The following is a 27,094-nucleotide window of genomic DNA, read 5'->3' as shown; positions in this document are numbered from 1 at the left end:
ATAGCAAACAACTGTACTTTTCTTTTTATCCTCACGTGTTTGAGGAGAGATTGGAGGGGAAGGGGCTGTCACATGGTGAGTTAATATTAAATGAAGCGTGTCTTCCTGCCTGATATGCTAATAACCACCCTCCTAAGCTTTTGGGTAAACAGTAATGAGAACAGGTATTTCTGCGAGAGATGAGGAGAACCTGAAAATAACGTTGGTCTTGATAAATAGTGCAGGGATAACTTGGAAGTGGGAAGCTCTTCAGATGTTGTTTGATGTGGTATAACTTCTTCTTACAAGTGTTCCCCCAACTAAGTTTCTTTTCTTAGTTAATCTGAATGCAGAAATGCCCTAACAAGAACACGAATATTTCAGAAATAGAAATGTTAAGGAAAAATCGTTGTAAGTAATGAATGAGACTTGTACAGTTTTTCTGATTTGAGAGTGGAGAAGTCATTTTTCCCTGGAACATGACAGGCGTTTCCTTAGAAGCAAGTCACAGCATGTTTATTCATCAGAGACCATGCGAACATTGGCAGTTGTCTAGAGGAAACATGGAAAAGTCTCAAAGCAACATGACTAATCTAAAAGATATTTAGTATAATGCTTACGTAGAGGAAACATGTAGTGTATGAATTCTTTCATTTTGCTCCAATTAGCTTTCTGTCCCCTGCAAATAGCCTTATTGCTGTTGCCCTGTTCTTCTTTCCCCAGGTTTTTAATTGTTTAGATATTCTCATGTATACTTCCATATGTTCTCACATTAGGTGGTATGAGTAAAAAAATACATTTGTAGAAAGATATGTAGCGTAGAAAATCAAGGTCTATGCAGAGACCTTGATGGTGGGATGGTTTTCAGAATACTGAAATGTATTCAGGTACCAAAAAAGATGGGATTAAACTGGATTTGGAAATAGATTAATGTATTATTTGGGGAAAAAAACCAATATGCCCACATACCCAAAATACACCCATGGATGTTCAGAAATCAAATGATATGAAGCGAGGGCACATGGCTCTGTGATGGAAAAAAAAAAAATGGAAAGAGATTTTTAGTGACAAGCATGACTATAGTAAGAGACTTTAGATTTTACTTTTGAGTATTTAAAGGTTTAACTGGTAAGTTCTTTGCTGTAAGAGAATGTGCAAACATGCTTTATCTAATTTCTCAAATATTTTTTAAGGACCTTTGCCCTCCCCACTCCAAATTTAAGGAGGACTATTCTAGGAAGATGCTTCAACATCTTACCTGAAATAACACCACCACTGTATCATTTTACCTTATGTTATTCTATTCAGAGAAGTTATTACTACCTGAGAAATATAAACAAAAAATTACTTCTATAATTCATCTTTCTTCTTCCACTTGTCTATCTTGTCCTTTGGCCTATCCCAAGTGCCTGTTATATAGTATTTGTTGAATGGTATTAAGTATTGCTTTTGTTCTTTCTCAAAAACCCAGAACATTAAAAAGATTTAAATTGTGGGAAAAAATAACTGAGATAAGAGTATTTGAGAGGTGTCAGGGAACAATCTTAAATTAATTGTTAGGTTTTGGAAGTAAATTTTTTACTGTAAAACTGACTAATGATACCATTACTCATTACTGTAATAGCTGATGAGGCCCAGTTTAGTCCTTATTTTTGGATATTACTGTTTGAAATAATTCCTCTGTAATTTTCCTAGTTTTACATTGTTGTAACAAGTCATTTTAACATTGTAACAAGTCTCATTCTCCATATTGTACAAGTGAGACTCTGAACCCTATAGACACTGAGTGACTTTGTTGAAGTCCCACAGCAAATTAGTAGCAAAACCAGAAAGAGAACCCAGGGCTTTAGTTGCCTAGTTCATTGTGTTAATTACTTTTAATCTTTTCTTGACTACTGTATAATAATCTACATTTTAACAAATATTTTGTGTTTAATCATTAACTCAGTCCTTTCTTTTTATACATTTCAAGTAAAATGTGGTTGATATCCTCCTCCCCACGGACATTATTTCTATGATAAATTAGCATATTCAGGGAATGACTGATTCCTTTAGGAAAAGTAATTGTTTTATGGCTGTTGAGCTGCTGCTTGTCTAAGTACCCTAAATACTAATTGTATTATTGCAACGGTTTAAAAGTTTTTCAGTGCTTTCACACATTTAACTCGATTTTAGCATGATACAGATTATAAATTACCTGGGATAGTTGGCATTCTCTACATTTCAGTGGAGGCAAAGGTATACAATTGTGGCTGCCTTAGGATCCTGTGCTGGCAAAGTCCCTGCCCTTAAGGGGTCTGATCCAGTGATCATCTTGAGTCTTTCATCTTGGCCTCCAATGCATTGCCCTAATCCCTTAACATTATAGATTTCTAGAGTATATCACCCCTCCAACCCCCCACCCCCCACTTTTTTTTAAGAGGTGGGGGTCTTGTTATGTTGCCTAGGCTGGCCTTGAACTCTTGGTCTCACGTGATCCTCCTGTCTTAGTAGCTGGGACTATAGACCCATGCCACCCTGCCCTGCTTTAGATCCCTTTCTTAATATGCAGATATGCCTTTTTTCTTTTATTTTGAAATTTAAATATCAAAAGCTTAATTGTCCTTGTTCTGAGGGATCTTAATGTTTTAAATCTAAAAACAATTTCAGGAATGGACAGGAAAGGCAAGCTCACTTTATATTTGCAACTTTGGCACTATAGAGTTAATTGGAGACGTAGGAAAAACTAAGTTATGATTTAGCAGCTGCTTTCTTAAGCTTTTGTTTGGGTGCATTATTGGTTCTAAAGTTTTAGTGATTGTATGAACTGAGTTCTTGTTAGCAAACACCGAATGCTTTGAAACACTGAATACTTTGAAGGTGAATGGCTTAGAGTTACCTGGGGTTCTTTAATAGGCATGCTTTCACACCCATACCCATTCTGATTTTAATTGGCTTCGACTGGGACTAGGGCATGGATAGTTTTAAAATGCTGCTCAGGGGCATTCTAAGGGCAACCAGATCTGAGAATCATTAAGTATATATTAACAGCTGAGATGGAGATAATGCCAGAAATGAAATGGATGCTGCTGTTGATTGTAGGGAACTAAGGATTGAAATTTTCAGTGTTATTTTGCCTCTCTGAAGATTTTATTTAAGTGCTTTACAGTATTTTTAAAATTTTTGCTACTTTTTGAGGAAATATATTAATTAATTAATGGAACTGAGGCTCAGGGAGTGTAATTAACACAGTCAAGGATGCACAGATGTAAGGAATGGAAGAGTATTAGAAACAAGCTCTTAGACCAAACCTGTGGTTTTCATCACTAGGCCTGTGACACCCAGTATGCTTATTAGAGTGGATTATACTGAATAGCTAAAGATTTTTATTGAAAGTGGCATTATAGATGCATTGTCTTGATTCTTTTAAAAATCATGTTTATATTATATTTTTAGAAAAGTACAAATTCCGATGTATATTAAAAAACAATGTCTAGCATTGAAGAGGAGGCTAAATATTTGGGTTATGTCTTCAAAGTCAGATTTAACATTTTTATGTGTTTGGTACAATTTAACTCTTAGTAAACCGACAGGCTTCTTTTGTCATATGACAAAGTCTACATAGTTTAGCGATTGGGCAGCAATTATAGCAAAATTTCAAAAGTAGGACTTTTTAATTATCAAATAAGAAAAATAAAGTCGTTTATTAAAAAAATGCTAGACTTCTCCTTCAAAGTCTAATTTCTTCTAAATGAGTTAGAGGATATTGAATAACAGTATTATGACCTAACATTTTTACTAAAATGCCAGGTGTATTTATATAATAAATGGCAAGCTTTGTGTTAAGACGACTGCTTTCATTTGTCAAAAACTCATGAGCCCTTATTTTATATAAAACATGTTTATCAGGGCACTGGAAAATTGGCTTTTAATCATAAGAGCTTTACTTAAATTACCTATAAGTGCAGGAAAAAAAGGAACATGTTAGTATAGTAATGATACTTTGATGTTTGCTTAAGAAATTGTGGTGGTGCTTAGAACTTAAAATGCAATAGCCTAACTCATGAGTCAGCAAACTATGTCCTGAAGGTCAAAATGGCCCTTTACCTGTTTCCATGCACCCCCTTTTTTTCCAATTCTTTTTTTATGGTGATAAAATATGCATAAAATAAAATTTACCATTTGAACCATTTTTAAGTATACAGTTCAGTGGTATTAAGCACATTTGCCTTGAGCCATCAACACCATCCATATATTTATTACTTCTTTCACCTGGCATAAGTGAAACTCTATACCCACTAAACAATAACTTCCCCTTCTCCCTCTTTCTTCAGCCTCTGGCAACCACCATTCTACTTTGTCTCTACGATTTTGACTCCTCGAGGTACCTCTTATAAGTGAAATCATACAGTCTGTCTTTTTTTGACTGGCATAATTTCACATAGCATGATATGCTGAAGGTTCAAACATCTTGAAGCATGTGTGTATCAGTACTTCATTTCTTTTCGTAGCTGAGCCTCAGTTCCATTGTAAATGAAGTTAATATACTTCCTCAAAAAGTAGCAAAAATTAAAAATGTACTATAATCAAATCTTAGAAAGGTAAAATTTTCTATTTATATTGACCACATTTTATTTATCCATTCATCCATCAATGGCTATTTCAGTTGCTTTCACATTTTAGTTACTGTGTGTAGTGTGGCTATGAACATGGGTGTACAAATACCTCCTGAAGACTATGCTTTCAATTCTTTTGGGTATATAATTAGAAGTAGAATTGAAGAATCATAGTAGTTTTATTTTTAGTATTCTGAGGAAATGCCATACTGTTTTCCACAGTGGTTGTACCATTTTGCATTCCCACCAACAAACAGTACACAAGGTTCCGATTTTTCTCACTAAGTGTTATTTTCTAGTGTAACCCCCTTTCACCTGTAGTAGCCATCCTAATGGGTGTGATGCGATATCTCATTGAGGGTTTGATTTGTATTTCCCTAATTAGTGATTTTGAGCATCTTTTCATTGGCTATTTGTATATCTTCTTTGATGAAATGTCTGTTCAAGTCCTTGCCCATTTTTGGATCTGGTTTGTGTGTGTGTGGTTTTTTTTTTTTTTTTGGTTGAGTTTTAGTTCTCTTTATATTTTGGATATTAATCTCTTATCCTACACCTGTGTTTCTAAAGAGTTTTATTGGCAAGTAACCATACTTATTTGCATGCTATCCATAGCTGCTTTCACATTATAGTTGAGTAGTCCAGATAAAAACCATATGATCTATAAAGCTAAAAATATTTGCCCTCTGGCTCTACACAGAAAAAAAGTTCATTGACCTCCCCCCCTAGCCTAACTTATGAAATCAGTAAATTAGTGATTATTTAATTGAAAATTTAGTATGAGAGATTGCTGAGTATTGAACTTAAATGTCAGTTGGAACAAAATGATTTATATTCTGTTTGCATGAAGTAAAACACATCTTGTAATAAAGGATTTTGCAGAATGGTGATTGGTGATTTCTTTTTCAAGTGAAGACTAGGCTTGTCCCCTTGGCAAATATTTCAGAATTTTAACATAAGAGATTGGAATTTATTTTAAAGAGAAGTCTAGACTTCTGGGCTGGAGAAACTTTCATGAAAAATGACTGATAATATGTTTAGAAACAAATGTGCCCAGGAGGTAATGAACCAAAAGTGGAAGGAGTTCCTATCTAGTTATTTGAATCTAAACCTACTTTACAAGTCAAACTGTCTTTCTAATTTCCAGCAGGTGTTTTCATTGTTGTTGTTAAAGATATTTCATATCCTCAAGCTTTTAGTGTTCTAACATGAGTATGATAGTTATGAGACTTTTTTTTAATGACTTTGCTTTGCTAAATTTTTTTCTCATCTGTTACAGTAAAAACAAACTAAAAGTATGGGAGAAAGAACTTTCCCATGACTATTTATAAAGGGCCAAATGTCTTCAGTTTTGCTTACAAACTTCATATGAGAGGAATGAATTCCTTGGAAAAGACTGGCTTGTCTTTAGAAAAATGCTAGAGTGAGCTTGAATTATTTTTTTTCATACAGTTTAAGTTCAAAGTGCTGTTTTACAAAGTTAAATATTTTGAAACTATTCACTTTAAACATAAGAAATCTGTGGAATTGAATTTTGGAGTATTTTGACAAAGTGCTTTAATTGGGATGGCAGTCTCAGTATTAAGGCAGCAAAGAATGTAAAGGTAGGAGAAACAGTCTGCTAAGTACAACTCATAGAAAAGTTGCAATTTTAGTTCTATTTGTAGGTTTTATTACATTTAAATAGTTAGGCTGGGTGTGGTGGCTCACACCTGTAATCCTAGCACTCTGGTAGGCCAGGCAGAAGGATTGCTCAGGAGTTTAAGACCAGCCCGAGCAAGAGCAAGACCCTGTCTCTACTCAAAATAGAAAAATTAGCCGGTGTTGTGGCACGTGCCTGTCATCCCAGCTGCATAGGAGGCTGAGGCAGGAGAATCACATGAGCCCAGGAGTTGGAGGTTGTTGTGAGCTATGATGGTGCCAGTGCACTCTACCTGGGGCAACGGAGCCGAGACTCTGTCTCAAGAAAAAAACAATGTTAAAGCTTTACAAAGATTGAAATTGCTAAATTTCATAGGCAATAAATTAAGCTATTAATATTTGGGTCCCTAATACTTACGGTGCCCTATGTTGGGAATATCCTGATTATATACCTGCTTTTCCATGCTCATATATGCTCAGGGACATACCGCAGAGGCAGGCCCTCGGGAATGGGGTGGGAGGATAGCCCGGGACCCTACAGAATTGGGTAAGTTCCTTTTAATCTCTAGAAAAAACTGTAGTTGCCTTCAGGTTTTCCAGCCTGTGGCTGAGGACATGAGCACGGAGGTGCTGGGTGAGCAGGGAAGATTACCTCCTGAATCCGCTCCCTGTCATTTCCTCCAGTTACCCTTCTTCTCTGTTCCGATTCCCTAGTTGAAGTCAGAACTTTAGGAATAATATAAACAATTTTTTTTTAAAGAAATTATGGGTTAATAGGACAGACGTTTTCACTTATAATGATCTCAGACTTGTAGAAAATTCCTGTGGACATATTTAATGGTTTAAAATGATATATTCGGGAAGATTTGATTTTTGAAAATAGCTGAGGTGTATGTATATTTATTTATTTATTTTTAGAGTCTCACATTGTTGCCCAGTCTGGAGTGCCTTGTTGTCAGCCTAGCTCACAGCAACCTCAAACTCCTGGGCTGAAGTGATCCTCCTGCCTCAGCCTCCCGAGTAGCTGGGACTACAGGCATGCGCCACCATGCCTGGCTAATTTTTTCTATATATTTTTAGTTGACCAATTAATTTCTTTCTATTTTTAGAAGAGACAGGGTCTCGCTCTTGCTCAGGATGGTTTCGAACTCCTGACCTTGAGCAATCCGCCCTCCTCGGCCTCTCAGGGTGCTAGGATTACAGTCGTGAGCCACCTCGCCTAGCCTGAAGTGTATGTATATATTTATGAAGCCAAAGAAATATGTATTTCAGATGCAAGCCTTTGAAATGTGATTGAATAAGAACCTGAGTTATAATAGTTTGGGTTTAAAATATGTTTGGTTGTATTTATAAAATAATGATTCTGATTTTTTTGTATAATTGTATACATTGGCTTTAAATAGGACTGAATGACAAAAGCATCAGAATATGTCTTTTGCCCGGTGTGGTGGCTCATGCCTGTAATCCTAGCACTCTGGAAGGCCGAGGCGGGCGGATTGCTCAAGGTCAGGAGTTCGAAACCAGCTTGAGCAAGAGTGAGACCCCGTCTCTACTATAAGTAGAAATAAATTAATTGGCCAACTAATATATATAGAAAAAGTTAGCCAGGCATGGTGGTGCATACCTGTAGTCCCAGCTACTCGGGAGGCTGAGGCAGGAGGATCGCTTGCGTCCAGGAGTTTGAGGTTGCTGTGAGCTAGGCTGATGCCACGGCACTCACTCTACCCTGGGCAACAAAGTGAGACTCTGTCTCAAAAAAAAAAAAAAAAAAAAAAAAGAATATGTCTATTACTATCATATGTTAAATTACTATCATATGTTAAAATGATAGTAATTGTTGGAAAAAGTACATTGTTTTACAGTATGATTAATTTGAGGGGTTAAGATCAAGTAATTGGTAGGCATGCTGGTAAATTTGTTAAAATTAAATATACCATTTCGTCTTACAGTCTAGTATCACAGCTTATATACTCACAAGATATATTTGTAAGGAAATAGAGTTAAAATGCTCAAACCTAGGTGAGACATTGATCACCAGTCCTTGAGGACTTTCGTCTCTCTAATTTGCCTTTATCATATGCACTCATGCTATTGCTTCTGGAAAAATGGAAGTGAGGAAGTATTAGATGGGCCCAAGGGGAGTAGTAGTGGCAGAAGCCAAAGTTTTAACAGCTGCTACGGTTGTGTATTGGTTCACATGTGCTGGAAAAACAGGAAATTGAGTTGCTAAATGTGAAAATGACTACTATGCTACCATTCCCAGGCCTGATGGATGTGCCATGGTTTCTAGGCCAATTGAGTCAACAGTAGTCAAGATAATTATAGGAGTCATTGAATTTATTTTCGCCTGTATGCTAAAGTGGATGTAAGTTATATACAAAGTGGAAATGTCAGAAAAGCAACCCTTTGTTTCTCTCTTTTCCTTTAATGCTTGATATCACTTGTTGTATTACTGCTTTATAATAGAATTGACAGAGAGAGAGAGTCATTGTCTTGTAGGATGGCATTTGTATTTCTTGATCTATAGCAGTTGCCATTATTCTCAGGTATCCATGATTCAGTTATTTTTGGTGGCAAAACTCCTGAGCAAAGTGTCCTACCAGACTGTAGGAGGGGGTTCTTCCTGCCTCTTGCTGCTACATAAGGTGTGGTGTTCCCCATTTCCAGCGAGTAGCTAGAGATACATTAATTTAAAGCAAACAATCATTTGTGCTATGCCTCAGAAAAGGAAAGCTAAAAGTGGCAGAGAAGAACATCAACAGGTGAAAATAAGTGAATTTTTAAGTCCTGTGTTATGATCCTATACTACGTCTTTTTTTTTTTTTTTTTTGAGACAGAGTCTCACCCTGTTGCCCAGGCTAGAGTGAGTGCTGTGGCATCAGCCTAGCTCACAGCAACCTCCAACTCCTGGGCTTAAGCAATCCTTCTGCCTCAGCCTCCAGAGTAGCTGGGACTACAGGCATGCACCACCATGTTGGGCTAAATAAAATTTCTTTCTATTTTTAGTAGTGATGGGGTCTTCCGCTTGCTCAGGCTGGTTTGAAATTACTGACCTTGAGTGATCCGCCTGCCGTGGGCTCCAAGAGTGCTAGGATTACAGGTGTGAGCCACTGTGCCTGGCCTACTAGTTTTTTATCTTTAGTTTTCTTTCTCTAAAAAGGGCAAGTTTTATTGTGATTAGTTTATTACCTATGAACTTTTTTCCTCTCTAGGAGAATGAGATGGGACTTCATTTGAATGAAAAATATTTAACACCAGGGTTCCAAAGGGGAAAATATACTCATTTTGCCATCCACACTTTAATTGAGACAAATTTTATATCTAGAACCTATTCTAACTTCTAGTTTACTCCAGTTTACCAGGCATCATTTCTGAAATACAATCTGGTTTGAAAGGAACAGTATTTAAGAGTAATACCTTGTGTTTGTGATCCTGTATGTATGTAGAAATATATGTGAAATTTATTCTTAGATGGTGCTAAGGAAATGCAGTTCTGAAGTTTGTGCGAGTAACCTTGTGAAATCTAGGATTATGTTTCCAAATGACTTCAGTTCTGCAGTTATAGGTAGTATAGCTTTGAATTTATTTAGGGAAGTTTTAGAGTTTCTAATCAATTCAAAATTTAATTTAATATATAAAATTTAATAATGTCTGGAAAATATCCAGTCATTGTTGATATAACCAGAATGGTTTGTGTCACATTAATGTAACCTGGCAGCCAAGGTGAGTGGACTGCAATGCGCATGCGTGAGCAATGACAACTTTATTGTACTGTTAATAGTCAGTGGGGGGCAGGGGCGGTGGCTCAAGCCCGTAATCATAGCACTCTGGGAGGCCTAGGCAGGAGGCTCACTCAAGGTCAGGAGTTCAAAACCAGCCTGAGCAAGAGCGAGATGCCGTCTCTACTATAAATAGAAAGAAATTAATTGGCCAACTAATATATACAGAAAAAATTAGCTGGGCATGGTGGCGCATGCCTGTAGTCCCAGCTACTTGGGAAGCTGAGGCAGAAGGATCGCTTGAGCCCAGGAGTTTGAGGTTGCTGTGAGCTAGGCTGACGCCATGGCACTCACTCTAGCCTGGGCAACAAAGTGAAACTCTGTCTCAAAAAAAAAGGAATAGGCATGAGGACACCAAAAAATGATACGCTGTACTAAAAGCTTGCACAGTTTAGGAGGCAGGAAAGTAAGCAGTACAGTGAAAACAATTTAATTCCATCATTAACATCTTGTACTACTTTTTATAGACTGAGGAACCCATCCCAACTGAGTTACCACTCGGGTGCTGAGCCATTGTGAATAGCTTTGCACGTGTTATTTCTGTGGATCTAGGACTCTTTCCTCAGAATGATACACACCAATATGGACCTATGTCAAACGTTCTTATAATAGGAGAGAGAGAGAGAGAGAGAGAGAGAGAGAGAGAGAGAGGGGAGGAGAGAGAGAGGGGAGGAGAGAGAGAGGGGAGGAGAGAGAGAGGGGAGGAGAGAGAGAGGGGAGGAGAGAGAGAGGGGAGGAGAGAGAGAGGGGAGGAGAGAGAGAGGGGAGGAGAGAGAGAGAGGAGGAGAGAGAGGAGGAGAGCACTTAGGAGTTTGGAAAGAGAGGCATTTTTCTTCCTTAAGCTTAGAGAACCAACCAGCTTCTTAAATTTAACACTGTTAATGAGAAGTAGTTTTCATTAATATGTACATTTAAAGCTCTGAAATTGGCTATCTCAAACAAAATTTTTAAGTGTTTATTTTCAAACTAAAATGGGAGGTTTTGGGTAATACCCTGTTCATTACAATCTGAATTTTCATTTTATATTTAAATCCATAGAGTATATTTTAGTTGTGCATATAATACTTATTTCCTCTCTATCCTTGAGCTCTTTGTGATCTGCTTCTTATTCTTATACTGCCGCTTCGTGGAAAAAGTTAAATTTCATAGGGTTGTCAAGAGGAGAATTTTCTCAGGTTTTTCCCTCCTTTGGTTAGCATGCTTTGCTAAATGGAAATGTGAGGATAATTAAATTTTCTTTTGGAGATGTAGATGAAGAATGGAACCAGAAAATAAGCAAAATATATTCAGCAAATGGAAAAATGAAAAACAGGAACAGTTTCTGGTAGTGGAAGAAAAGGCAGCTGTGCTAATGCTAGACTGGCAAGCAGCTTGAGGCTCGAGTGCTTTGATCTCTTATGTTCAGTATGTGACTCTTGCTCTATTTGTGGAACACTTCCATGATCTTAGGTTATTAGGAAGTGTTTTCTGCCTAAGACTATATATAACTCCTTCAAAAGTACCATTTATGATTTTGAGAGGAAAGATGTTATCCAAAATTGATAGCTATGCCAAAGACAATTCTTTACAGTGGTGTTTATGGAGTCACATTATTTTTTCATTCATGATTTTTCTAATAGGCAGCATGTTCAAATGGCTCAGAAATCGAAAGAGAAAAATGACAAAACAGTGAGACATCTCATTCCAGCGCATTGTTTCTTGTCATCTAAGTTTTCTCCCCAGAGGCAATCAGTGTTACCAGTTCTTTGGAATCCTAGTAGGGTACTCTATAATAGCATTGTCCAGTGGAAATATAATGTGAGCCATAAATGAAATTTAAAATTTTTTAGGAGCCATATTAAAAACAGTTTAAATAATAAATTACATAACACCCTGGTTAACATGATTCTAATTCTTCCAAAACAATTAAGTTGATTTTAACAGAAAATTATTTTACACTAAGTGAGATTTGAAATGTAAGTTAATTTAAATGTTGATTTCTTAGACTAGCACCATCTCAAGTGCTGAGGAGCCTCATGTGGCCACTATATGGGTAGTAAGTTTTTTATATACTCATGAGTAAATGAATGTGTGTTTGTATATAGTTTCCTCCTCCTTTTTTCTCTTTTTTCTAAGCAGATGTACAATTCCCCTTTTATACACCATTGTTGCTGCTTTATACCTTTTATACCTTATACAACTTTATCTTAGTAGTTACTCCATTTCATGTAAGTACCACGCACTAATAGATTGTGCTGCTGGAGCTCCATTAGTTATTCCATTTCATTACATAAAGGACTTTATTTCTTTTTCTAGCAGTGCATTATATCTTTGTAGTGATGAACCATAATTTATATAACTAGCCCCCTATTGATGGACACTTAGGTTTTTCTCTCCTCCCAGCCTTTGCTATTAATTGATCATTTTAGCATCCTTTATGCAGTTTATAATCTATTTTGAAATCCTAAAAGAGAGAGGCCAAAATCTTGATTACTTCTTTTGTCTAAATTGCAGGGTTTAATTTAATTTCCTGAATATACCTAGACACATAATGATCAGTTATTAGATAGGTATTATTTGAATTTGTGTGAACTCAAGCAAGAGGTCAGTGTTGGAGATGGAGACAAGCCTGGTCCGTTGGAGTGGTAGAAGCTCAGTTATGCAAAGTATTGGACTAAGTATTTAATACGCATTTTTATAGCCATTAACCAATGAATTGTTGCTAAGACACCATTAAATGCCACATCATTAAATGTACTCTTTTGAATTTCTTAGGACTCTATTATAAAATTCCATCATCAGTTTGAGATTCTTTAACAGTCTTTGCTGTGGTATTTATGAAAAAAATGTGCATTTCATTAAGAGAAAAGTAATGTTTCCATTTTATATCTAGAGAAAACTAAAACTTTGGCTGTCACAGCTAGGGTTATTTAACAGGACGTAAGGGCTATATTATTGTTTACAACCTAAGTATTCCTATTTGAATAATGATAGCAGAGTTACATTTGATTTATAGAACAGGTTATAGTTTTTGAGAGTGAAATGATTAATCATTAATTGTGTGATTGTTTAGTGCAAAAAACCCTTACTCATTTGTGTTTATACCCCGAAATGTTAGTAGAGGACATTAGCCTTTTAATGTGAATAGTAATGGGCTGAAGAATACGACCAAATAACAATGGGTGTTTTTTTTCTAGCTCTTGAAAGAAGAGGTGAAAATTTAGAGGTATCATAAATGCAAGAAATTGAATTGTCAAATAGGCGCACAGGAAAGAAAAATCAGTATGCACGTTACTTTGTCCTGGCGTTTTTGGGTGTTACACTTCAAAATGTTTACAGAACTGCAAATATTATAGTGGAAAACAAGTTTGTCTACTTTTTTTCCCCATGAATGTTTCTTAGCAACAAATCGGCATTTTACCTTGCCCCCAAATAAGGTGAAATTCTAAGCCAGAATTTATCATTAAAAAATCTTAAATGATAATTTAACACGATCCAGTATTCCATAAAGCCCTTTAAGTAAGCCTAATGCTCTCCATTTAACTCTGCAGGCTGCCTGACAGCTGCCTGATGCAATGAACTAGTGTACTTGGCTCTCTGGCATTTAATAGCATTGGTTTTGGTTTCAAATAAAACTGGTCCAGCCAGAAGTCAGATAGCACTTGGCAAGCAGCTGTTGTAGAGTGGGTTTGGAGACAGAAGACCTGGATCTCAATCTCTGCTCTACCACTTGCTGGTTTAGGCACTTTGTTTCCTTTCCTGAGCCACAGTTTCCTCCATGGTGGAAGAGGATAATAATGCAGAATGAAAGTGTGGAAATAACACCAATATCTATCAGGAATTTGGCTTATGTTTGCTAAATCTTAAATACTATCTCCATTGTCAGAAAACATCCTAATATAATATAATCGTTATTGCATTAATTTGAAATGAAAAAGGGACAGGACATGCCCTGTTGTCATTTGCCTCTCCCAGGAAGTGGAGGATGGGTTTGGCTAGAAGGTTCATAAGTCCACTGTGAAAGTCCCTGTGCCAGATTCAAGGAACTTGTTCTTGGCATGCTGAATACAAAATGTGTACTAATCTTAATGAAAATCACATTCCCTTTTAGAGGACAAAAATGTCCTCTCTGCGATTAGGAATATGCTACCAAGGTGATTGTAATTCTCATTGTTTGCTCACTTCATCATTGTGGGAATTGTCTTCCCTTTTAATACTTCACTTTTCTCCTATGTAAGATGAAAGTAACTCTAACTGCTTTTCTTTGATTTTGTTACTACTGATATGCAGAGACTGAAAATTTTCTATTATAAAGTCATACACAACAGCATCATTATTCAAAAGAGAGAATGGGAACTTTAGACACCATTCTAATCATAGGTCATCATATATTGAAGAGAACTTTTTTACACATAGATTAAAATCAGATCTTCTACCTTTTGTAAATAAGAAATTGAGGCATTATAGTTTACCACAAATGTTGCAAAACTGTCGATCTAAAAGCTGACTTCAGAGGAATCTGTTCTGGCTTCTCTATCTTTTAGGATGACTGACTGCATCATTTAATACAGGGATAAGAGTGGGCAGCATTTATCTCAGGGTGTTTAAAGCTGTAATTCTTTCACCTTTGGTGGCAGCATGATGGTATAGTCTGAAAATGAAACTTACACACCCTTGACTAAAAGCCTTTAATAGAGTAAATACCTTAGGGAGGTTTATTTATTGATTTTTATTTTTTCTGGATTCACTTTTTGTTGTAATATAGGAATATTTTTCAACTTCTTGCAGGTAAGTTTGGAGGTCAAAGAATAAAGACACAATCAAAACTTCAACATGGTTAAGAGCTATTTTCTAAGTAAATAATAATGAAAATTTTCAGATAGAATGAATTATACCCATGCATAAATTCTGCACTGGGAAAATTTCTTAAGGAGTAAGGTGCTCCTTTAAATTTACCTTTAAATAAATGTGTTTCACAGGATAGTATGTACAATAATATGGAGCCTTAATTGCTTCAGAGATTGGATGAATATTTGCAAATTTGTTTACATTTTCACTAATTAAAAGGATCAGGGTCACAGTAATTTAAGAACTGTGGCTTGTGTCTTGCATGGCTCTGGTTATACAAGTAATAGGCACTTATTAAATGATAATTCATGTGGTACTATGCTAAATGCATGATGTGCTGCTTCATTTAATGGTCACATGCAACCTACATCAGTAGATGTAGTTGTTATCCAGATCATACAGAAGAGAAAACTGAGGCTGGAAGTATAACTTGTCCAGGGTCATATGGCCAGGCAGTGGCAGATCTGAGTCTGGAACCCAGATGTCATTTGAAATATGTTTGCTTGACCACTTTGCATTCTGCCTCCGAGAGGCAGAATGCCAGGAGTGACAAAGTCGATGTGATTAATAATAGTAGGAGTGATCTTAAATGGGATTAAACACTTTTTCTTGCTGTTTTTTTATTTTGTTTTTTCTGATTACAAAATTAACATGTTTATCACATAATATTTGAAATCAATAGGAACATGTAAAAAAGCCCAATATTTTCTATAGAAATATTTTCTATAGAAATATTTTCTATAGAAATATTTTCTATAGAAATATTTTCTATAGAAAATAATGCAACCAAAGTACATTTTAGCATTTCCCAAGGTGTGTTATGATTAAGATACAAGTTAACACGTTTTCTGTAAAAACAACTTCCATAGTCAAATAACTTTGGAAAAGTGAAGGTTAAATAAAGTTAAACTTTTTTTTTTCTGTCTTCCCAGAGATTTTAATATGTGAATATGCATAAAAGGCTTCCGAAATGGAAATTTAATGACTAACTTGTTTCCAATTTATTTATCAAAAGAAACTGATTTATATCTTGAAATAAGTGTTCTTTCAGATGTAGTAATGCTGTGGATAGATTGCATCCTTCTAGACTTTTTAATAAGCATTTAGATATTTAACTACATATATTATTTTTATATTCATTTTCTCCAGGATTATATTGTGGGTTGTTTCAGTTATTTTAAACTCTTTTCAAAAGGTTTTTTTGAAATAGTTGCATAGCAAACCGTGTGTGTGTGTGTGTGTGTGTGTGTGTGTGTGTGTGTGTGTGTGTTTGTGTGTTTGTTGTGTTTGCATTATTTTTAGCCTTTCACCTGTTGAGGATTTGGGCTGTTTCCAATGAAATTGTTAAATGTGAAAGGGTATGAGTTTGAGGTTTGGGTGAAGTGATCCCAGAACTGAAAGACTGCAAAGCCTGCAGCAGTGAGGAAATGAGCCCCGTGGTTTGTTACACAGCTAGAGACTGCAAAAGCCATCACAAGTTTCCAAAGTCTGTGTGGGATGACTCTGTGATTTGTTGTCTGATTTGTTGTCGTCAGGAAAGAGCCATGCCAAAGAAGGGACGTTCTTAGGGGGAAATAGGAGTAGTCAGCTGTTAGAATGACTTGGGAAGGGAGGTGTCTGTCTGTGTAATTATCTACTTGGTTCAGAGGTGTGCATCTGTTCAAGTGCAGCCTGTGTGGTCCCCGGGCTGTGCTGTAGAAGCCTGGATACACGAGGAGTCTGGTGAAGGAGGGTAAGAGATTTGGGAGTTCTCAGTTTCCTTCCAAGGTTGAAGAAACGGCTTGTGGGTAGGAATATATTTGAGAGGGGCCCTTAAACTTAGGTTAGTTGGAGAGGATCGGATTTGAAGCTAATTAGTATTTAATGGTAACCCATTGTAACAAACAGAACAAGAAATCTTCCTGTTTGAATCAACAGTTCATTGATATATTTTTTTTAATCAACAAATACTTACTGAGAGTCAACTGTGTCATATACTGGGCTGAGCATTAGCAGCCAATTTGTATTGAAAATATTACTATACAATATGTGGAAATTATACTGATGGAATAAAATCACTTTGTCTGGAAAGAAAACATGTGTCAGTAGTATTAAAAATACATCTTTGAACAATCTCCAAGACAGTGTAAACAATTGTTTTACAATAAGGGAAATCCAAATCTCTGAAATGCCAATTACTATGCAGTTTCAAGGACCTTTTTTTTTTTTTTTTTTTCTTTTTCACCTTGGATGAAATAAATCATGTCTGGTTCTTAAGATGGCATAATGAACTTTTTCAGAAACTTTATGTGAACAAAGAGCATGTAAATGTCCATATGCCTTCCTCCTGCCCCCATGCAAGTTTTCCCTGAGATTAGTTCTCAGTGGACTCTGGGAAGTTAGCATTGACTTCTCTTGGTCAGAACCATGTATCAAAACTGCCTTGCCCAGCCTGAGATAATTAATGGCAAGATTGGAGAATACTACCCTCATCAGGGGCAGTAGATTGCAAGGGCCAGTGAGATGCCAAAGGGAAAAGTCCTAGAGGGGAATATCCAGCAACCCAGAGGGCATGAGGATCATTGCTACGGCTTTAAGAGATGGTTGGCTTTGGCCTATTCCTTCCCTGCCTGAGGATCCCAAGGTGCCTAGGTCAGCAGGCAGAGGGGCAGGGCTGCTGGTTTGACATTAGGCAACAGTGGAGGTTATTCTTCATTTGGCCAGACTCCAGTAGTCACCTTTGTTGCCCTAAACTTGTGGCTTATTTACGTGAAAGGACAATCAGGAGACACTATGAATAGTCTAAGGGACATAGGTGTGGCATTTTAGGGAGACCTGTTGTTGAATTGTGACTCAGCCATTGAACAGTTATGAGACTTTGGACAAATTAACCTCTTTGCATCTGTGTTTTTTTTTTTTTTTTCTTCCAGCTGAAAATGAGGATAACCTACCCATCCCATGGGTTTATGGGTATCAATGGGAAGTTATATATAAAGCCATGAAATATGCCGGGCGCTGTGGCTCACGCCTGTAATCCTAGCTCTTGGGAGGCCGAGGCGGGCGGATTGCTCAAGGTCAGGAGTTCAAAACCAGCCTGAGCAAGAGCGAGACCCCGTCTCTACTATAAATAGAAAGAAATTAATTGGCCAACTGATATATATATAAAAAATTAGCCGGGCATGGTGGCGCATGCCTGTAGTCCCAGCTACTCGAGAGGCTGAGGCAGAAGGATCACTCAAGCCCAGGAGTTTGAGGTTGCTGTGAGCTAGGCTGACGCCACGGCACTCACTCTAGCCTGGACAACAAAGTGAGACTCTGTCGCAAAAAAAAAAAAAAAAAAAAAAAAGCCATGAAATACTGGCAAAGTAATAAAACTCATTGACCATGATTTTCATTTAACAATTAAATGGAGCTAAATTACTAAAGTTTTTGAACATCAGTCATATGAAAAGTTCACAAGATTGGTTTAAGCTGCCCACTGTTAGTTTCTGTTTAGTAAATTAGTAGTTGATAGTTGATTTAGGATCATTGTTTCCCAAATATAAACTAGGTGGTTTTGTAATTCATTAACTCATGGAATTTAATTCTCTGTAAGCAGGTTTTCTAGGCCTTAAGAATCATTAGAAAAGGCTCTACTTGGTAAGATGTAGAGATAGTAAGCACACAATGTGCATATTATGAAACTTTATTCCCTTTTCCTCTAGGAAAGAAAATAACTAACCAAACATGTTCTTTCCTTGGACTTGATTGTTGGCAGTGGTTCCCAATGAAAAGACCTTATCTCTGAGCCTACAAGACAGGTTCCCTTGTGTAAAAAGACAGATTTCATTTTGTGTCTCCCATATCCATGACTTGGTTCCATCCCTTGTACACAGACTGGGAACTACTCACTACATAGTCTTCTAGCAGTCTCATAATTTTACATCTGTAAACGAGCGATAGTCCCTTTATATTACAAATAATATGTCAGATGAGAACTACTTACTGATTACTGATAATATAAGTCTTGAAATGATGATTCAGTTTGAAGTTTGAGTAGGTTATGCATTTCCTTTCTGATTTTTTGATGAGGTTCTCTTGATAGCATATTCCCTTGGGTATAGAGAGTGGGATGACATGCGTAAGAAGGTGTTCTTTCTCCTTGAGCTTTGTGGTGCCATCTTAATGTCAGGTCAGATTCATTTCCACATGGACACTCATCTAATTAAAAATTGTCAATATTTCTGAAGCAAGGCAGATTATGATTTTAATCATAAAGTAGACAGCTGCACTTTTTCTGATGTAAGTCATCCTAACTAGGTTACCACTGCTCATAAACTATTGAAAGTTGGTGAGCGCCTCAAAGTCGCAGAGATACAATCCTGCAAGAGGGTAGCCCACTAGAGTGCGTTCACATTTTGAACTGGTATGTTTTCTAATAAATGCAGGTATTCTTACTGAAACTCACTGTTATTTTGAACAGTATGAATGCTTTTCATACATTACTATTTTGTGATTTTAGAGAACTAGGTAATTTTAAAGATTTGTCTACTGTCATTGGGTTTCCTGATAGTACTTGTATATTTTATGAAAATGATAGCATTTTGCTCATTACAATAAACTTTTCTGAATTCAAGAGGAAAAAATTTGAGTTTATGAAGTTAAAAAAAAAAATCTAGTGACAAAACTAGCTGTTCCTTTCCCCTCTTGGGAAAAAAAATCCTTTAAGAAATCTTCCAGCTTTTAAGTCAAGGACACACTGTAAATGAAAGTCAGTGAAAACCTGTCTTCAGGATTATAAACAGTAGAAACATATCAAGTTTCTCAACAGTTGTTTCCTTCTCTACTTCAAATTCTCTTTGTGTTTGACACATTCCCTGCATCACTGAGCCTTCATTGAATTTTTGTTTTTAACCAAACGGAAAAATGAAAAAATTCTAAATTGTCAAAACTTGATAGTTTCCAATGTGAAACAGGGAGTTTCTGATTATTTTTAAATTTGTGTTTCTTAGGTTTTTGAGAAACTCTTGAAATATTCATAATCTTTGAGAAATTTTAAAAATAGTTTTTCTCTTGTAACTTTACTTCATATGCTTTATCTTTTATGTTTATTCATTTCTCATTCTGTGAAAGCTCTTAATATGTAAAACTTACTGATGCCTTCCGTCCTATGTTCTAAATATTTACCCAGTTTTATCATGTAGCTTTGTTTATGGAAGCATTTTTAGCCTTCTAGTTTCATTATTAGAGACAAGTCCACTTATTTTCCCTTATCTTGGGAGGGAAATGCCCACACTTTATAAGTCTTTAAAATATTCCCTTAAATTTATGATAAATATTTGACAGAAACAAACTGAAGTATATTTTTTCACAGGAGATAGTTCCTGAATTTAAAAATAATTACCTCAACATTATCTATTGAACATTGATCTTTTCCTACTGATTCAAAATAGCAACTTTATAATATTTTAAATTTATTTTTATTCATGTGATTGTTACCAGGCTTTCCATTCAGCTCCATTGACTTTTTTCCCCTGCATTTCTATCAAAATATTTTACTTGAGGTGTGTTTATAGTACGTTTTAATGATTATATGGTCAACATTCTTTTGCAACATTCTCTTGGCTGTTCTCAGGCATTATTTTTTCAAGTAGCATTTAGAATTTGGGAATGAAAATTGCTTAGTTGCTTTCAATTTTCATATAAATTTTAGGGAGTTGGTATTTCTATCGTATTGGATTTTCCCAGTCAGGAACATGTCCACAGCACTATTTTTTCCCCCTATGTTTCACCTCTCTGTCACAGAACACCAAATTTTTTCATTAGGAAGGTATTCCTTCATGGGTGACCTCTGTTAAGAAAAAATCATTTTGGGGGCAACTGAATTAAGCAGATGTCTTCAACTAAATAAGTTTATCATTATGATATTGTGGAGTGGTTCTTAAACTGTGGTCCCTGATCAAGCAGTGTCAGTGTCAACTAGGAACCTGTGAGAAATGCAGGTTTTCAGACCCACTCCAGATCTACTTCATCAGAAAGTCTGAGGGTGGATTTCAGCCGTCTGTCTTAATAAGCCCCCCAGGTGATTCTAATCTAGGGAAAAGTCAAGAACAACTGGTGTAGTGGATAGAGCATAGGCTTTGGAGTAAGTTAAAATCCCACTTTACCCCTTTATAGCAGTGTAATTTTGAATGTTATTTTTATATATTTAAGTCTCAGTATCCTTATCTGTCATATGGGCCATTAAAAGAATAATCTATCATAACCAAAGGGTATAGATACTCAGTAGCGCTTATTATTATCAGAGTACTTTCTAATAAGAGCTGAAGTAGTGTATAATGAGGGTTAGAGTGATGGTGCCTGGGGAATGGAGAAAAAAGTCTAGAAAGTAAGGGGTGTTGCAGGTTTTGATATGTTCTAGATAATTGGTGATGCCAAGAAGGGCATAAAAACTCCTGGTAGGGAATGGTGATAATAAATACTTTCAGTCTTGTTCAGAGTTTGCACCTTTTAAGTGAGCAGGCACTCAATAGCTTCCTATAATGGAAAATTAAGAATTCCATGTTAAGGATATATGTATGTGTAGGGTTAAATTATTAGAGCTCCACTGTTATATTGAGTGAAATAAAACACTTCTGTCATAGTTCTCCAGTTTCAAAAAATGTGTCATAAATGACTAGACTATGCAAGTGAAATAAGAATTGATATCTTAATTCATATGGTAAAGATTAATATAAAAAAGAAAACAAGTACATAAAAACCTTATCAGTTATTGGGAAACTGGGAAAATGTTGATTAATTTAGTTAATATATTGTTGGATTACTTTATGCCAGAAACCGAGCTAAGTAGTAGACATAAAATGATTAATATGATTTAGATGAGGCTTGTGAGTAGTTCATAACTGATAGGTAAAAATAGCCAAGTGATGGGATAACCTATGGTAGGGCCAGTTAATAAAGGCACACATGCATGGCTGTGGAAGCCATGAGGCTTCCTGTAGGAGGAAACTCTTGTATTGATCTTGACAGACAGGTAGATCCTACCCCAGGAGAGGTATGTAGAAAATGCTGCAGAAACTCATTCAGTGATTAGTTCTGCTTGAGGGCACTAGCGGTCTTCAGTGGAGGTGAAGGATGTAATGGCATTTGCCAAGACAGAAAAGGAAGAGAGGCACTCTACATGGAGGCATTAATGTTGGAGAATGTGTCGTTGTCCAGTGTGAGTAAAACATCTGGGTTTGGCAAGGGCAGGTGTGGTTACAAGTGAAACTGGGCCCAATTGTGCAAGTTCTGCAGAGATTATGATTGACTGACTTTTTTTGTTTAATATTTGTCCTTTTCTTTTGAGAAAAACAGTATTTTTATCTCTATTGTGCTAGGTCATCGTCGTCATCTTTTTTTTTTAAAGACTTAATACATATGGATATTTCCAAACCACAAGTTAATTCATATCAAGCCCCCCTCCCCTTCCCAAAAAAGTCATTGCTGCCTGTTCAATAAAGGCCAGCCTTAGGCATCAAGAAGGCGTAGATGCCTGGTCCTAACTTTCCTTTCTGGCCTTGTCTCCCACAGTCTCTTTCCAGGCACATTCTTTTATTCTTTTCACACTTGAGGATCCAGCTGTAGCTTCTCTTGAGTGCTGGGGGAGTTTCGCACCTCTTTGCCTCTGCAAATTCAGTGTGGAATTCTACTGGCCCAACTCACTGCCCAGAGGAATCCACACAATTTTTCAAGGCCCAGTTCCAAATTCCACCTTCTCCTTGAAGCTTTCACAGATCCTCAAGCCAGATGTATTTCCTCTTCCCTTTTTCTCTCATGGCACTTTGCCTCTAACTCTCTCAGAGCCTGTATTACCTTCTGTTTTCTATTTTTGTTTTGTTTGCAAGCTTGTTTTTTCACAAAATTGTAAATTTCCTGAGAGTAAGATTTATTCATTTTTTAAAAATGTACAGTAGCACTTGCTTACATTGTTTTGTCCATAATGGGTTTTTAATAATTGCTTTGTTCATAATCAGAAATTTTACTTCTTGCAAAGAAGGGTATAGTGGAGGAGTTTGTCTTTCAAGTAGTTGCCTGTTTCTTCTAGCCTCTTCGTTTCCTTTTCTTTATCTTGTACATGTCCGGCAGAGGAATTGGATGAGTGCTTGAGGCTGTGTGAAAAGGAATGGTATGGTTTGAGGAGAAAAAATCTCCATGGATCTTTAATCAGTTAGAGTATGTGTAATGCTTTGTTTGAAAATTATTTGAAAATAGATCATAATTCTTATTTTTTATTGTAATTTTTAATATCAAGTAACTAGGAAAGCACTTTCACATGCACTGGCTCATCTAATCCTCCCAACAATCCTGTGGGGTTTATGTTTTATCCCTTTTTATACAGGAGGAAACTGAGGCTCACACGGTTTTCTTAACTAAGATTAAGTAAGAGATGGAACCAGGTTTTCAAGTCAGATCTGATTTCAGAGCCTATGTTCTTCATCACTGTGTTCTCCTGCTTTGCTTAGGCATTTGGAAAGGATGCATTTCTGACTCCACCTTCCTGCTACAGAAGTCAAATCAAGTTTTTCAGCTTTAAGATCAGCTCACAGTAAAAAAAAAAAAAAAAAAAAAAGTGATTTCTGTGTGTGTCCATCTCCAAACTAGCTTATTAGCTTGTAGACGATTAAGGTCAATTCACAAGGTCAATTAACCTATCAAATTAAAAAAATAAATGAGAGTCTAAAAATGTAAATATTGGCTCCGAGACATTTATGTCAAGTATAGTCAATCAACCCACAAAGAATTGATTTCAGCTCTTCCTCCTTTGTTGCATAAGAAGATAGGTAATTAACTGGAGGGTGGTGGAAGATTTCAGAGGAAAATGAAGATTTATATGTTTTCCTAGAGTTGGGGACAGTTCATTTTAAAATGAAGAAAAAACTGAATTGATGTATTTTTTTATATATATGTTGGCCTGGTTTTTATTTACATGATGTATAGAAATTCTGTTTCCCTCTTTTTCTTTAACTGAGTAGGATTTCCTATGGAGATCTTGTGTCCTCAGAGAACTTTAAAAAAAGGGATACCTTGTTGTTTTACTTTCCATCAATATGTATGTATTGAGATAAGTGTGAATGTAAAAATTCTTAGATGATTTAATTCAGTGACTGTTGATATTTATTGAGCATTTACTATGTGCTAGACTCCATTAGGACAAAAGACAGACTCATTGCCTTCCTCAGGCATTCAGAGAGCTCTCAATTGATGACCTAGCAGAGAGTAAAGTTAATTTTGCATATGAGAACAAGAAAATAGTATAAAAATTGACCATTTATTTAGACCTTATTAGTTGCTAGGTCTTATGTATGTTAAATGTTATGGCATTTTGTTCTTATAACAACTTTATGTGAGAGATATTATCTTTTTTCCTTATTTATCAGATGGAACGAAAAAGAGACGAAACAACTTCTTCAAAGTAATTCATTCTTGGTACCTTAGTATTGGGATCCATCTATTCAAATTATACATTATTTTAGTATATACCGCATGAAAGACTGAGTTTAATTTTCCAAAACTTTATAAAAAGTAGCATTCCTGTGCCTGTTCTGACTTTGTCACACAGACATGGGTCCCAATATCAAGAATGTGACATTTTCTTATTGGGTTACCTCAGGCAAGGTATTAATACTTAAATTTTCAGAGCCTCTGTTCCCTTGCCCATGAAATGAGGATTGAAACATGTATTGCATATATGTGTAAAGCACATGGTGGTAGGACCCTAAAATTTTATTTCCCATTCCTTTTCCTCCTTTGCATTTTCATAAAATGTCTCATAACAATCATGTGATCATATAAAAAGGTTATTACTGAACTTGTCAGCTGGACCACAGTTTTCTTGTAAACTCCACGAGGCAGTCCAGCAGCCCAAATAAGTTCAGTTGTGATGTTGGAGAGTAAACATTGGAGTTGAAATTGGAAGCCTTGTGTTTACTGGGCTAGTTTGTTCATTTCTTATTTTAAGAGGGATAGAGAGGTGCTTTCATTTAATAAGTAACTTATGACTTTTTACTACTTGTTGATGCTTGAAAGGGCTACCAACTCTGCAGTCAGACAAAGAGAAATAACTAACACCTTTGAGTTCCATTTGGATGATGGTAGTCAGTTAAATAATAGGAATAATGTTGTTTCTATCTCTGTAGCTAAACTAAGCAAGTATCATTCAAGACAAAATCTTTCCTTACTGATAAGCTTTTTGAGTGGCCAGTTCCACTTTATAACTTTGTACAATTTGGTCCCCCCCCCAGGTCTTTTGATGGGTACATGGTTTTGTCTAATGGATAAAGTGAATACCTGACAGAAATCTTTCATAAAGATGTCATATGACAGTGTGAATTTTCTTTCATATATTATCTGTAGTTAAAAAAAAACTATATTTAAAGTAGCAATTAAATACAACGAAGATTTATGTTTTCCATATATATCAATCCATTTGATAGGAATCATAATTAGAAGTATATGTTACTTTATAAAATCTAATTCTGGACAAGTTTGAATTTAATTTTGAAATTTAATTTTTGGTCTTACATGTGCTAAAAGAAGTTATTTAAAAGAATCAATGGTGAAATCTTTTAAGTGAATAATCAACCCCTAACTTATTTGAGTTTGCATAAATGAACTTTGGTTATCTCATACCTATGGAGAAAATATAAAAAAGATGAAATTATTTCTATTTTAGTATACAGTGGGGTGCAACAACTACATAATAATACTTATTTAAACAATGCCATTTTTTTTTTTTTTTGTGACAGAGTCTCACTCTGTTCCCCCTGGGCAAGTGCTGTGTTGTCAGCCTAGCTCACAGCAACCTCAAACTCCCGGGATCTGTCAAGCAATTCTTCTGCCTCAGCCTCTCTAGTAGCTGGGACTAGGCATGCACCATCATGTCTGGCTAATTTTTTTTTTTTTTAATATTTAGTAGAGACAGAATCTCGCTCTTACTTAGGCTGGTCTCAAACTCCTGAGCTCAAACTGCCCTCCCTCCTCAGCCTCCCTGAGTGCTAGGATTACAGGTGTAGACCACCCCCCCCCCTTTTTTTAACAGAGTCCATTCTATACCAAAGTGAATCAGGACTAATTTTTAATGTAAGAATAAGCTAACAGTTATCAGGTGTTTACTGTATGCTAGGCATTATACCAAGAGCTTAACATGTATTTTATTTTTATGACAACTTAGATGGGTGTTAAGATATTTGTTTTACAACTGGAAAAATCTAGGCAGAGAAAGGTGAGATCTTGCCAGAGTTACAGATTTGGAAGGTGGTGGAAGGAGCAGTCTGAAACCATTTGTTTTCACTTAATCACTAGTCTGGCATTGCCTCTGTGGTGTCACAAAAATACGGTTCACCTTTTTATGGAGATTTTTACTGTGTAAATGAAGTTTATCCTTAATGTTTTATTCCAGAATATAAATTGATCAATAACAGTCATTAACAAAGTAGATTACAAAAATCTTAAAGACAGGGGCAATGTATGTCCCACCTACTTCACTACATAGATCACAAATACGTAGCATACAGTAGGCAAGTTAATTTTGTAAATTGAATCAATTAAAATGTTTCTGCAGAATAATGGTATTGAAAAAATTCTATATACATTATGATTTCAATTTTATGTGTAAAACAGGCATTCAAATGTTCTTGACTGAACTAGTTTCTTACCTAATAATACAAGGAGTGTCAGAAATTAAAATGGTTTTATTCTCTTTTGTGATGCTTAGGTGTTGGTGAAAATACTTTAAGTCTCAAAATACCTTTAGCTACTTGTGATGTCAGAAAAAAATTTTTTTTTCAGAGCCTTAGTTTGAAATGGGTTGTCCACAGTTACTACAAATTTGAATCTAATTAAGACAGATGTCATGAGAAATCAAGAACATACTACAGATATTTTAGTACAAGAATGAAACCAAACATGTCTTGACATTTCAGTCTATGTGAACTGCTGAACCTCAGCAAAAATTCTATCACAGAGGATTGTGAATTTATATTGGTAGTTCTACCTAGATGCTCCTAGAATTTAACTTCAAGGATATAAATGAAAACTGTGTGCGCGTATGTGTACGTACTTTTGCAGGCTGTTTCTCAGGTTCTTGATTTAGTCCTAGTCTTAATTTAATGACAGACACCTGAATATACCTTTTGGGTATACCATTTTTTTTCCACTTAGCTCTTCTTGATGTCATCCTTAATGTCTTTCAGATAGGGTTTTTTGGTTTTTTTTTTAAATGTAAGTTTGATTTTTCTGGAAGTCAGAATACCATTTTAAAATCAGTAGTCTTAGAGC

At 36.0% G+C, this 27,094-nt stretch overlaps 1 protein-coding gene across 3 annotated transcripts in view; it reads left to right on the top strand.

The window, feature by feature from the left end:
• Positions 1 to 27,094, top strand: part of COBLL1 (cordon-bleu WH2 repeat protein like 1) — a 186,222-nt gene that overhangs the window by 876 nt on the left and 158,252 nt on the right. The gene's annotated exons all lie outside the window — the stretch shown is intronic.

This window comes from Microcebus murinus, chromosome 8 (assembly GCF_040939455.1).
Source record: "Microcebus murinus isolate Inina chromosome 8, M.murinus_Inina_mat1.0, whole genome shotgun sequence".
Classification (NCBI taxonomy): domain Eukaryota; kingdom Metazoa; phylum Chordata; class Mammalia; order Primates; family Cheirogaleidae; genus Microcebus; species Microcebus murinus.
The sequence above is the reverse complement of the archived record's forward strand: the minus strand, read 5'-3'. Positions and strand labels throughout refer to the sequence as shown.